The sequence below is a fragment of the Pseudophryne corroboree genome, unplaced genomic scaffold (genome assembly GCF_028390025.1).
Source record: "Pseudophryne corroboree isolate aPseCor3 unplaced genomic scaffold, aPseCor3.hap2 scaffold_853, whole genome shotgun sequence".
NCBI lineage: Eukaryota > Metazoa > Chordata > Amphibia > Anura > Myobatrachidae > Pseudophryne > Pseudophryne corroboree.
Genome location: NW_026970432.1, coordinates 195,755 through 207,463, shown reverse-complemented (window position 1 = coordinate 207,463; position 11,709 = coordinate 195,755). Strand labels below are relative to the sequence as shown.

The following is an 11,709-nucleotide window of genomic DNA, read 5'->3' as shown; positions in this document are numbered from 1 at the left end:
AGTATGAACTTTTGCAAAGTGTCTCTGTGGCGCAATCAGTTAGTATGTACGGCTATTAACCAAAAGGTTGGTGGTTCAATCCCACCCAGGGACCTAATTGACCTTGTTATCAGATTTTGGTGATCTTTAAGTAGACAAGTCAAATTTCATACCCCCTGTTATGGTGTAGGGTACCTGGCCTTCTCTGATGTAATCAGAGTTAGATTTGATTCAGTGATTTTATAAAAACATCTAGGAAGCACAATTTAGCAGTGGGTTGCAGAGAAAAAGAAATATGCTGGCAAAAAAATCTAATTGCGTGATTAAACAGCTCTTCATTTTCTGGCTTTATTTTTATGCTAACAAATTTGTTCTCTGAAAAGTGTCCACAAAGCCAAGTCTCTGATTAACACCTTTGTAGGGATGGTTTTTCACCTATTACTAAATTAAACTTGCTTCATTGGAAAGGCAGCAAGATGCATCCTCATTTCAATGTCTACTGAAATAATACAGGTTGACACCAGGAAACATTAACGCCACTGCATCCTTGCTGCTTTCTCATGTGGAAGTCTGTTTAATGTGAAAACAAGGTGATATCTAATTAGCACACAGGTAAGAAATTACGAAAATCTTTATTTAAGGGTGAATATGTTTCTCACAAAATTGTTGCCCCAATGCATCATTGAAATTCAAGCTGGAAAGATGATTTTAATATATCACTTGTACATTTTGTATTGCTCTTCTGGTGACAATGTAGTTTTTTTTGTCAATTACCATTTTAATAATAGGGTAAAGAAAATTAAGTGGATTTTTGAAAGGAAACTATACTGTCAATATACTATTAAAACAAATTAAAATGGTAAAAGTTATTGTACTTTAAGTAAAAATAAAAGAGCAAAAATATCAATCCCAGTTTTGATTACTTAAATTAACAAAAAAAAATGCATATAGCAAAGGATAGTTTCAATCTGCCTACCTCTGGGTTATGGGTCCAGCATGCTTCCATTGCAGTACTCTGCTGCACATGTAAGTGCAAGAGATCCTGAAGCACTCCCTCATCATGGGAAAGTACCAATGTGTTTATTCATTGGTTGATGGAAGAAACATCTTACAAAAACTCTCCAGATTATTGATTTTTTAATATTTTTCTAGGAAACGTTCTAGATGTATGCTTATTAGCCTTTGTTAGTATGTACTGTTTGCAAAGTGTCTTGGTGGCGCAATCGGTTAGTGTGTTCGGCTATTAACCAAAAGGTCGGTGGTTCAATCCCACCCAGGGACGTAATTGACCTTGTGATCAGATTTTGGTGATATTTAAGTAGACAAGTCAAAATTTCAAACCCCCTCTTATTGTGTAGGGTACCTGGCCTTCTCTGATGTAATCAGAGTTAGATTTGATTCAGTGATTTTATAAAAAACAGCTAGGAAGCACAATTTAGCAGTGGGTTGCAGAGAAAAAAAATATGCTGGCAGAAAAATCCAATTGAGTGATTAAACAGCTCTTCATTTTCTGGAATTTATTTTTATGCTAACAAATTTGTTCTCTGAAAAGTGTCCACAAAGCCAAGTCTCTGATTAACACCTTTGTAAGGATGGTTTTTCACCTATTACTAAATTAAACTTGCTTCATTGGAAAGGCAGCAAGATGCATCCTCATTTCAATGTCTACTGAAATAATACAGGTTGACACCAGGAAACATTAACGCCACTGCATCTTTGCTGCTTTCTCACATGGAAGTCTGTTTAATGTGAAAACAAGGTGATATCTAATTAGCACACAGGTAAGGAATTACGAAAATCTTTATTTAAGGGTGAAGATGTTTCTCACAAAATTGTTGCCCCAATGCATCATTGAAATTCAAGCTGGAAAGATGATTTTAATATATCACTTGTACATTTTGTATTGCTCTTCTGGTGACAATGTAGTTTTTTTGTCAATTACCATTTTAATAACAGGGTAAAGAAAATTAAGTGGATTTTTGAAAGAAAACTATACTGTCAATATACTATTAAAACAAATTAAAATGGTAAAAGTTATTGTACTTTAAGTAAAAATAAAAGAGCAAAAATATCAATCCCAGTTTTGATTACTTAAATTAACAAAAAAAATGCATATAGCAAAGGATAGTTTCAATCTGCCTACCTCTGGGTTATGGGTCCAGCATGCTTCCATTGCAGTACTCTGCTGCCCATGTAAGTGCAAGAGATCCTGAAGCACTCACTCATCATGGGAAAGTACCAATGTGTTTATTCGTTGGTTGATGGAAGAAACATCTTACAAAAACTCTCCAGATTATTGATTTTTTAATGTTTTTCTAGGAAACGTTCTAGATGTATGCTTATTAGCCTTTGTCAGTATGTACTTTTTGCAAAGTGTCTCTGTGGCGCAATCGGTTAGTGTGTTTGGCTGTTAACCAAAAGGTTGGTGGTTCAATCCCACCCAGGGACGTAATTAACCTTGTGATCAGATTTTGGTGATATTTAAGTAGACAAGTCAAAATTTCAAACCTCCTCTTATGGTGTAGGGTACATGGCCTTCTCTGATGTAATCAGAGTTAGATTTGATTCAGTGATTTTATAAAAAACAGCTAGGAAGCACAATTTAGCAGTGGGTTGCAGAGAAAAAAAATATGCTGGCAGAAAAATCCAATCGAGTGATTAAACAGCTCTTCATTTTCTGGCTTTATTTTTATGCTAACAAATTTGTTCTCTGAAAAGTGTCCACAAAGCCAAGTCTCTGATTAACACCTTTGTAAGGATGGTTTTTCACCTATTACTAAATTAAACTTGCTTCATTGGAAAGGCAGCAAGATGCATCCTCATTTCAATGTCTACTGAAATAATACAAGTTGACACCAGGAAACATTAACGCCACTGCATCCTTGCTGCTTTCTCATGTGGAAGTCTGTTTAATGTGAAAACAAGGTGATATCTAATTAGCACACAGGTAAGGAATTAAGAAAATCTTTATTTAAGGGTGAAGATGTTTCTCACAAAATTGTTGACCCAATGCATCATTGAAATTCAAGCTGGAAAGATGATTTTAATATATCACTTGTACATTTTGTATTGCTCTTCTGGTGACAATGTAGTTTGTTTTTGTCAATTACCATTTTAATAATAGGGTAAAGAAAATGAAGTGGATTTTTGAAAGAAAACAATACTGTCAATATACTATTAAAACAAATTAAAATGGTAAAAGTTATTGTACTTTAAGTAAAAATAAAAGAGACAAAATATCAATCCCAGTTTTGGATTACTTTAATTAACAAAAAAAAATGCATATAGCAGAGGATAGTTTCAATCTGCCTACCTCTGGGTTATGGGCCCAGCATGCTTCCATTGCAGTACTCTGCTGCACATGTAAGTGCAAGAGATCCTGAAGCACTCACTCATCATGGGAAAGTACCAATGTGTTTCTTCGTTGGTTGATGGAAGAAACATCTTACAAAAACTCTCCAGATTATTGACTTTTTAAAGTTTTTCTAGGAAACGTTTTAGATGAATGCTTATTAGCCTTTGTCAGTATGAACTTTTGCAAAGTGTCTCTGTGGCGCAATCAGTTAGTATGTACGGCTATTAACCAAAAGGTTGTTGGTTCAATCCCACCCAGGGACCTAATTGACCTTGTTATCAGATTTTGGTGATCTTTAAGTAGACAAGTCAAATTTCATACCCCGTGTTATGGTGTAGGGTACCTGGCCTTCTCTGATGTAATCAGAGTTAGATTTGATTCAGTGATTTTATAAAAACATCTAGGAAGCACAATTTAGCAGTGGGTTGCAGAGAAAAAGAAATATGCTGGCAAAAAAATCAAATTGCGTGATTAAACAGCTCTTCATTTTCTGGCTTTATTTTTATGCTAACAAATTTGTTCTCTGAAAAGTGTCCACAAAGCCAAGTCTCTGATTAACACCTTTGTAGGGATGGTTTTTCACCTATTACTAAATTAAACTTGCTTCATTGGAAAGGCAGCAAGATGCATCCTCATTTCAATGTCTACTGAAATAATACAGGTTGACACCAGGAAACATTAACGCCACTGCATCCTTGCTGCTTTCTCATGTGGAAGTCTGTTTAATGTGAAAACAAGGTGATATCTAATTAGCACACAGGTAAGAAATTACGAAAATCTTTATTTAAGGGTGAAGATGTTTCTCACAAAATTGTTGCCCCAATGCATCATTGAAATTCAAGCTGGAAAGATGATTTTAATATATCACTTGTACATTTTGTATTGCTCTTCTGGTGACAATGTAGTTTTTTTTGTCAATTACCATTTTAATAATAGGGTAAAGAAAATTAAGTGGATTTTTGAAAGAAAACTATACTGTCAATATACTATTAAAACAAATTAAAATGGTAAAAGTTATTGTACTTTAAGTAAAAATAAAAGAGCAAAAATATCAATCCCAGTTTTGATTACTTAAATTAACCAAAAAAAATGCATATAGCAAAGGATAGTTTCAATCTGCCTACCTCTGGGTTATGGGTCCAGCATGCTTCCATTGCAGTACTCTGCTGCACATGTAAGTGCAAGAGATCCTGAAGCACTCCCTCATCATGGGAAAGTACCAATGTGTTTATTCATTGGTTGATGGAAGAAACATCTTACAAAAACTCTCCAGATTATTGATTTTTTAATATTTTTCTAGGAAACGTTCTAGATGTATGCTTATTAGCCTTTGTCAGTATGTACTGTTTGCAAAGTGTCTCGGTGGCGCAATCGGTTAGTGTGTTCGGCTATTAACCAAAAGGTTGGTGGTTCAATCCCACCCAGGGACGTAATTGACCTTGTGATCAGATTTTGGTGATATTTAAGTAGACAAGTCAAAATTTCAAACCCCCTCTTATTGTGTAGGGTACCTGGCCTTCTCTGATGTAATCAGAGTTAGATTTGATTCAGTGATTTTATAAAAAACAGCTAGGAAGCACAATTTAGCAGTGGGTTGCAGAGAAAAAAAATATGCTGGCAGAAAAATCCAATTGAGTGATTAAACAGCTCTTCATTTTCTGGAATTTATTTTTATGCTAACAAATTTGTTCTCTGAAAAGTGTCCACAAAGCCAAGTCTCTGATTAACACCTTTGTAAGGATGGTTTTTCACCTATTACTAAATTAAACTTGCTTCATTGGAAAGGCAGCAAGATGCATCCTCATTTCAATGTCTACTGAAATAATACAGGTTGACACCAGGAAACATTAACGCCACTGCATCTTTGCTGCTTTCTCACATGGAAGTCTGTTTAATGTGAAAACAAGGTGATATCTAATTAGCACACAGGTAAGGAATTACGAAAATCTTTATTTAAGGGTGAAGATGTTTCTCACAAAATTGTTGCCCCAATGCATCATTGAAATTCAAGCTGGAAAGATGATTTTAATATATCACTTGTACATTTTGTATTGCTCTTCTGGTGACAATGTAGTTTTTTTGTCAATTACCATTTTAATAACAGGGTAAAGAAAATTAAGTGGATTTTTAAAAGAAAACTATACTGTCAATATACTATTAAAACAAATTAAAATGGTAAAAGTTATTGTACTTTAAGTAAAAATAAAAGAGCAAAAATATCAATCCCAGTTTTGATTACTTAAATTAACAAAAAAAATGCATATAGCAAAGGATAGTTTCAATCTGCCTACCTCTGGGTTATGGGTCCAGCATGCTTCCATTGCAGTACTCTGCTGCCCATGTAAGTGCAAGAGATCCTGAAGCACTCACTCATCATGGGAAAGTACCAATGTGTTTATTCGTTGGTTGATGGAAGAAACATCTTACAAAAACTCTCCAGATTATTGATTTTTTAATGTTTTTCTAGGAAACGTTCTAGATGTATGCTTATTAGCCTTTGTCAGTATGTACTTTTTGCAAAGTGTCTCTGTGGCGCAATCGGTTAGTGTGTTTGGCTGTTAACCAAAAGGTTGGTGGTTCAATCCCACCCAGGGATGTAATTAACCTTGTGATCAGATTTTGGTGATATTTAAGTAGACAAGTCAAAATTTCAAACCTCCTCTTATGGTGTAGGGTACATGGCCTTCTCTGATGTAATCAGAGTTAGATTTGATTCAGTGATTTTATAAAAAACAGCTAGGAAGCACAATTTAGCAGTGGGTTGCAGAGAAAAAAAATTTGCTGGCAGAAAAATCCAATCGAGTGATTAAACAGCTCTTCATTTTCTGGCTTTATTTTTATGCTAACAAATTTGTTCTCTGAAAAGTGTCCACAAAGCCAAGTCTCTGATTAACACCTTTGTAAGGATGGTTTTTCACCTATTACTAAATTAAACTTGCTTCATTGGAAAGGCAGCAAGATGCATCCTCATTTCAATGTCTACTGAAATAATACAAGTTGACACCAGGAAACATTAACGCCACTGCATCCTTGCTGCTTTCTCATGTGGAAGTCTGTTTAATGTGAAAACAAGGTGATATCTAATTAGCACACAGGTAAGGAATTAAGAAAATCTTTATTTAAGGGTGAAGATGTTTCTCACAAAATTGTTGACCCAATGCATCATTGAAATTCAAGCTGGAAAGATGATTTTAATATATCACTTGTACATTTTGTATTGCTCTTCTGGTGACAATGTAGTTTGTTTTTGTCAATTACCATTTTAATAATAGGGTAAAGAAAATGAAGTGGATTTTTGAAAGAAAACAATACTGTCAATATACTATTAAAACAAATTAAAATGGTAAAAGTTATTGTACTTTAAGTAAAAATAAAAGAGACAAAATATCAATCCGAGTTTTGGATTACTTTAATTAACAAAAAAAAATGCATATAGCAGAGGATAGTTTCAATCTGCCTACCTCTGGGTTATGGGCCCAGCATGCTTCCATTGCAGTACTCTGCTGCACATGTAAGTGCAAGAGATCCTGAAGCACTCACTCATCATGGGAAAGTACCAATGTGTTTCTTCGTTGGTTGATGGAAGAAACATCTTACAAAAACTCTCCAGATAATTGACATTTTAAAGTTTTTCTAGGAAACGTTTTAGATGAATGCTTATTAGCCTTTGTCAGTATGAACTTTTGCAAAGTGTCTCTGTGGCGCAATCAGTTAGTATGTACGGCTATTAACCAAAAGGTTGGTGGTTCAATCCCACCAATTGTCCTTGTTATCAGATTTTGGTGATATTTAAGTAGACAAGTCAAATTTCATACCCCCTGTTATGGTGTAGGGTACCTGGCCTTCTCTGATGTAATCAGAGTTAGATTTGATTCAGTGATTTTATAAAAACATCTAGGAAGCACAATTTAGCAGTGGGTTGCAGAGAAAAAGAAATATGCTGGCAGAAAAATCAAATTGCGTGATTAAACAGCTCTTCATTTTCTGGCTTTATTTTTATGCTAACAAATTTGTTCTCTGAAAAGTGTCCACAAAGCCAAGTCTCTGATTAACACCTTTGTAGGGATGGTTTTTCACCTATTACTAAATTAAACTTGCTTCATTGGAAAGGCAGCAAGATGCATCCTCATTTCAATGTCTACTGAAATAATACAAGTTGACAACAGGAAACATTAACGCCACTGCATCCTTGCTGCTTTCTCATGTGGAAGTCTGTTTAATGTGAAAACAAGGTGATATCTAATTAGCACACAGGTAAGAAATTCCGAAAATCTTTATTTAAGGGTGAAGATGTTTCTCACAAAATTGTTGCCCCAATGCATCTTTGAAATTCAAGCTGGAAAGATGATTTTAATATATCACTTGTACATTTTGTATTGCTCTTCTGGTGACAATGTAGTTTTTTTTGTCAATTACCATTTTAATAATAGGGTAAAGAAAATTAAGCGGATTTTTGAAAGAAAACTATACTGTCAATATACTATTAAAACAAATTAAAATGGTAAAAGTTATTGTACTTTAAGTAAAAATAAAAGAGCAAAAATATCAATCCCAGTTTTGATTACTTAAATTAACAAAAAAAAATGCATATAACAAAGGATAGTTTCAATCTGCCTACCTCTGGGTTATGGGTCCAGCATGCTTCCATTGCAGTACTCTGCTGCACATGTAAGTGCAAGAGATCCTGAAGCACTCACTCATCATGGGAAAGTACCAATGTGTTTATTCATTGGTTGATGGAAGAAACATCTTACAAAAACTCTCCAGATTATTGATTTTTTAATGTTTTTCTAGGAAACGTTCTAGATGTATGCTTATTAGCCTTTGTCAGTATGTACTGTTTGCAAAGTGTCTCTGTGGCGCAATCGGTTAGTGTGTTCGGCTATTAACCAAAAGGTTGGTGGTTCAATCCCACCCAGGGACGTAATTAACCTTGTGATCAGATTTTGGTGATATTTAAGTAGACAAGTCAAAATTTCAAACCTCCTCTTATGGTGTAGGGTACATGGCCTTCTCTGATGTAATCAGAGTTAGATTTGATTCAGTGATTTTATAAAAAACAGCTAGGAAGCACAATTTAGCAGTGGGTTGCAGAGAAAAAAAATATGCTGGCAGAAAAATCCAATCGAGTGATTAAACAGCTCTTCATTTTCTGGCTTTATTTTTATGCTAACAAATTTGTTCTCTGAAAAGTGTCCACAAAGCCAAGTCTCTGATTAACACCTTTGTAAGGATGGTTTTTCACCTATTACTAAATTAAACTTGCTTCATTGGAAAGGCAGCAAGATGCATCCTCATTTCAATGTCTACTGAAATAATACAGGTTGACACCAGGAAACATTAACGCCACTGCATCCTTGCTGCTTTCTCATGTGGAAGTCTGTTTAATGTGAAAACAAGGTGATATCTAATTAGCACACAGGTAAGGAATTAAGAAAATCTTTATTTAAGGGTGAAGATGTTTCTCACAAAATTGTTGACCCAATGCATCATTGAAATTCAAGCTGGAAAGATGATTTTAATATATCACTTGTACATTTTGTATTGCTCTTCTGGTGACAATGTAGTTTGTTTTTGTCAATTACCATTTTAATAATAGGGTAAAGAAAATTAAGTGGATTTTTGAAAGAAAACAATACTGTCAATATACTATTAAAACAAATTAAAATGGTAAAAGTTATTGTACTTTAAGTAAAAATAAAAGAGACAAAATATCAATCCCAGTTTTGGATTACTTTAATTAACAAAAAAAAAATGCATATAGCAGAGGATAGTTTCAATCTGCCTACCTCTGGGTTATGGGCCCAGCATGCTTCCATTGCAGTACTCTGCTGCACATGTAAGTTCAAGAGATCCTGAAGCACTCACTCATCATGGGAAAGTACCAATGTGTTTCTTCGTTGGTTGATGGAAGAAACATCTTACAAAAACTCTCCAGATTATTGACTTTTTAAAGTTTTGCTAGGAAACGTTTTAGATGAATGCTTATTAGCCTTTGTCAGTATGGAAATTTGCAAAGTGTCTCTGTGGCGCAATCAGTTAGTATGTACGGCTTTTAACCAAAAGGTTGGTGGTTTAATCCCACCTAGGGACCTAATTGACCTTGTTATCAGATTTTGGTGATCTTTAAGTAGACAAGTCAAAATTTCAAACCCCCTGTTAAGGTGTAGGGTACTTGGCCTTCTCTGATGTAATCAGAGTTAGATTTGATTCAGTGATTTTATAAAAACAGCTAGGAAGCACAATTTAGCAGTGGGTTGCAGAGAAAAAAAATATGCTGGCAGAAAAATCCAATTGAGTGATTAAACAGCTCTTTATTTTCTGGCTTTATTTTTATGCTAACAAATTTGTTCTCTGAAAAGTGTCCACAAAGCCAAGTCTCTGATTAACACCTTTGTAAGGATGGTTTTTCACCTATTACTAAATTAAACTTGCTTCATTGGAAAGGCAGCAAGATGCATCCTCATTTCAATGTCTACTGAAATAATACAGGTTGACACCAGGAAACATTAACGCCACTGCATCCTTGCTGCTTTCTCATGTAAAAGTCTGTTTAATATGAAAACAAGGTGATATCTAATTAGCACACAGGTAAGGAATTAAGAAAATCTTTATTTAAGGGTGAAGATGTTTCTCACAAAATCGTTGCCCCAATGCATCATTGAAATTCAAGCTGGAAAGATGATTTTAATATATCACTTGTACATTTTGTATTGCTCTTCTGGTGACAATGTAGTTTGTTTTTGTCAATTACCATTTTAATAATAGGGTAAAGAAAATGAAGTGGATTTTTGAAAGAAAACAATACTGTCAATATACTATTAAAACAAATTAAAATGGTAAAAGTTATTGTACTTTAAGTAAAAATAAAAGAGCCAAAATATCAATCCCAGTTTTGGATTACTTTAATTAACAAAAAAAAATGCATATAGCAGAGGATAGTTTCAATCTGCCTACCTCTGGGTTATGGGCCCAGCATGCTTCCATTGCAGTACTCTGCTGCACATGTAAGTGCAAGAGATCCTGAAGCACTCACTCATCATGGGAAAGTACCAATGTGTTTCTTCGTTGGTTGATGGAAGAAACATCTTACAAAAACTCTCCAGATTATTGACTTTTTAAAGTTTTTCTAGGAAACGTTTTAGATGAATGCTTATTAGCCTTTGTCAGTATGAACTTTTGCAAAGTGTCTCTGTGGCGCAATCAGTTAGTATGTACGGCTATTAACCAAAAGGTTGGTGGTTCAATCCCACCCAGGGACCTAATTGACCTTGTTATCAGATTTTGGTGATCTTTAAGTAGACAAGTCAAATTTCATACCCCCTGTTATGGTGTAGGGTACCTGGCCTTCTCTGATGTAATCAGAGTTAGATTTGATTCAGTGATTTTATAAAAACATCTAGGAAGCACAATTTAGCAGTGGGTTGCAGAGAAAAAGAAATATGCTGGCAAAAAAATCTAATTGCGTGATTAAACAGCTCTTCATTTTCTGGCTTTATTTTTATGCTAACAAATTTGTTCTCTGAAAAGTGTCCACAAAGCCAAGTCTCTGATTAACACCTTTGTAGGGATGGTTTTTCACCTATTACTAAATTAAACTTGCTTCATTGGAAAGGCAGCAAGATGCATCCTCATTTCAATGTCTACTGAAATAATACAGGTTGACACCAGGAAACATTAACGCCACTGCATCCTTGCTGCTTTCTCATGTGGAAGTCTGTTTAATGTGAAAACAAGGTGATATCTAATTAGCACACAGGTAAGAAATTACGAAAATCTTTATTTAAGGGTGAATATGTTTCTCACAAAATTGTTGCCCCAATGCATCATTGAAATTCAAGCTGGAAAGATGATTTTAATATATCACTTGTACATTTTGTATTGCTCTTCTGGTGACAATGTAGTTTTTTTTGTCAATTACCATTTTAATAATAGGGTAAAGAAAATTAAGTGGATTTTTGAAAGAAAACTATACTGTCAATATACTATTAAAACAAATTAAAATGGTAAAAGTTATTGTACTTTAAGTAAAAATAAAAGAGCAAAAATATCAATCCCAGTTTTGATTACTTAAATTAACAAAAAAAAATGCATATAGCAAAGGATAGTTTCAATCTGCCTACCTCTGGGTTATGGGTCCAGCATGCTTCCATTGCAGTACTCTGCTGCACATGTAAGTGCAAGAGATCCTGAAGCACTCCCTCATCATGGGAAAGTACCAATGTGTTTATTCATTGGTTGATGGAAGAAACATCTTACAAAAACTCTCCAGATTATTGATTTTTTAATATTTTTCTAGGAAACGTTCTAGATGTATGCTTATTAGCCTTTGTTAGTATGTACTGTTCGCAAAGTGTCTTGGTGGCGCAATCGGT

General features: G+C 34.5%; 1 non-coding gene across 1 annotated transcript; it reads left to right on the top strand.

Moving 5' to 3' along the window:
- The first annotated feature begins 2,354 nt into the window (after positions 1 to 2,354).
- Positions 2,355 to 2,428, top strand: TRNAN-GUU (transfer RNA asparagine (anticodon GUU)). The gene has a single exon. It is a non-coding gene; the product is annotated as a tRNA-Asn (tRNA).
- The last annotated feature ends 9,281 nt before the right edge of the window (positions 2,429 to 11,709 follow it).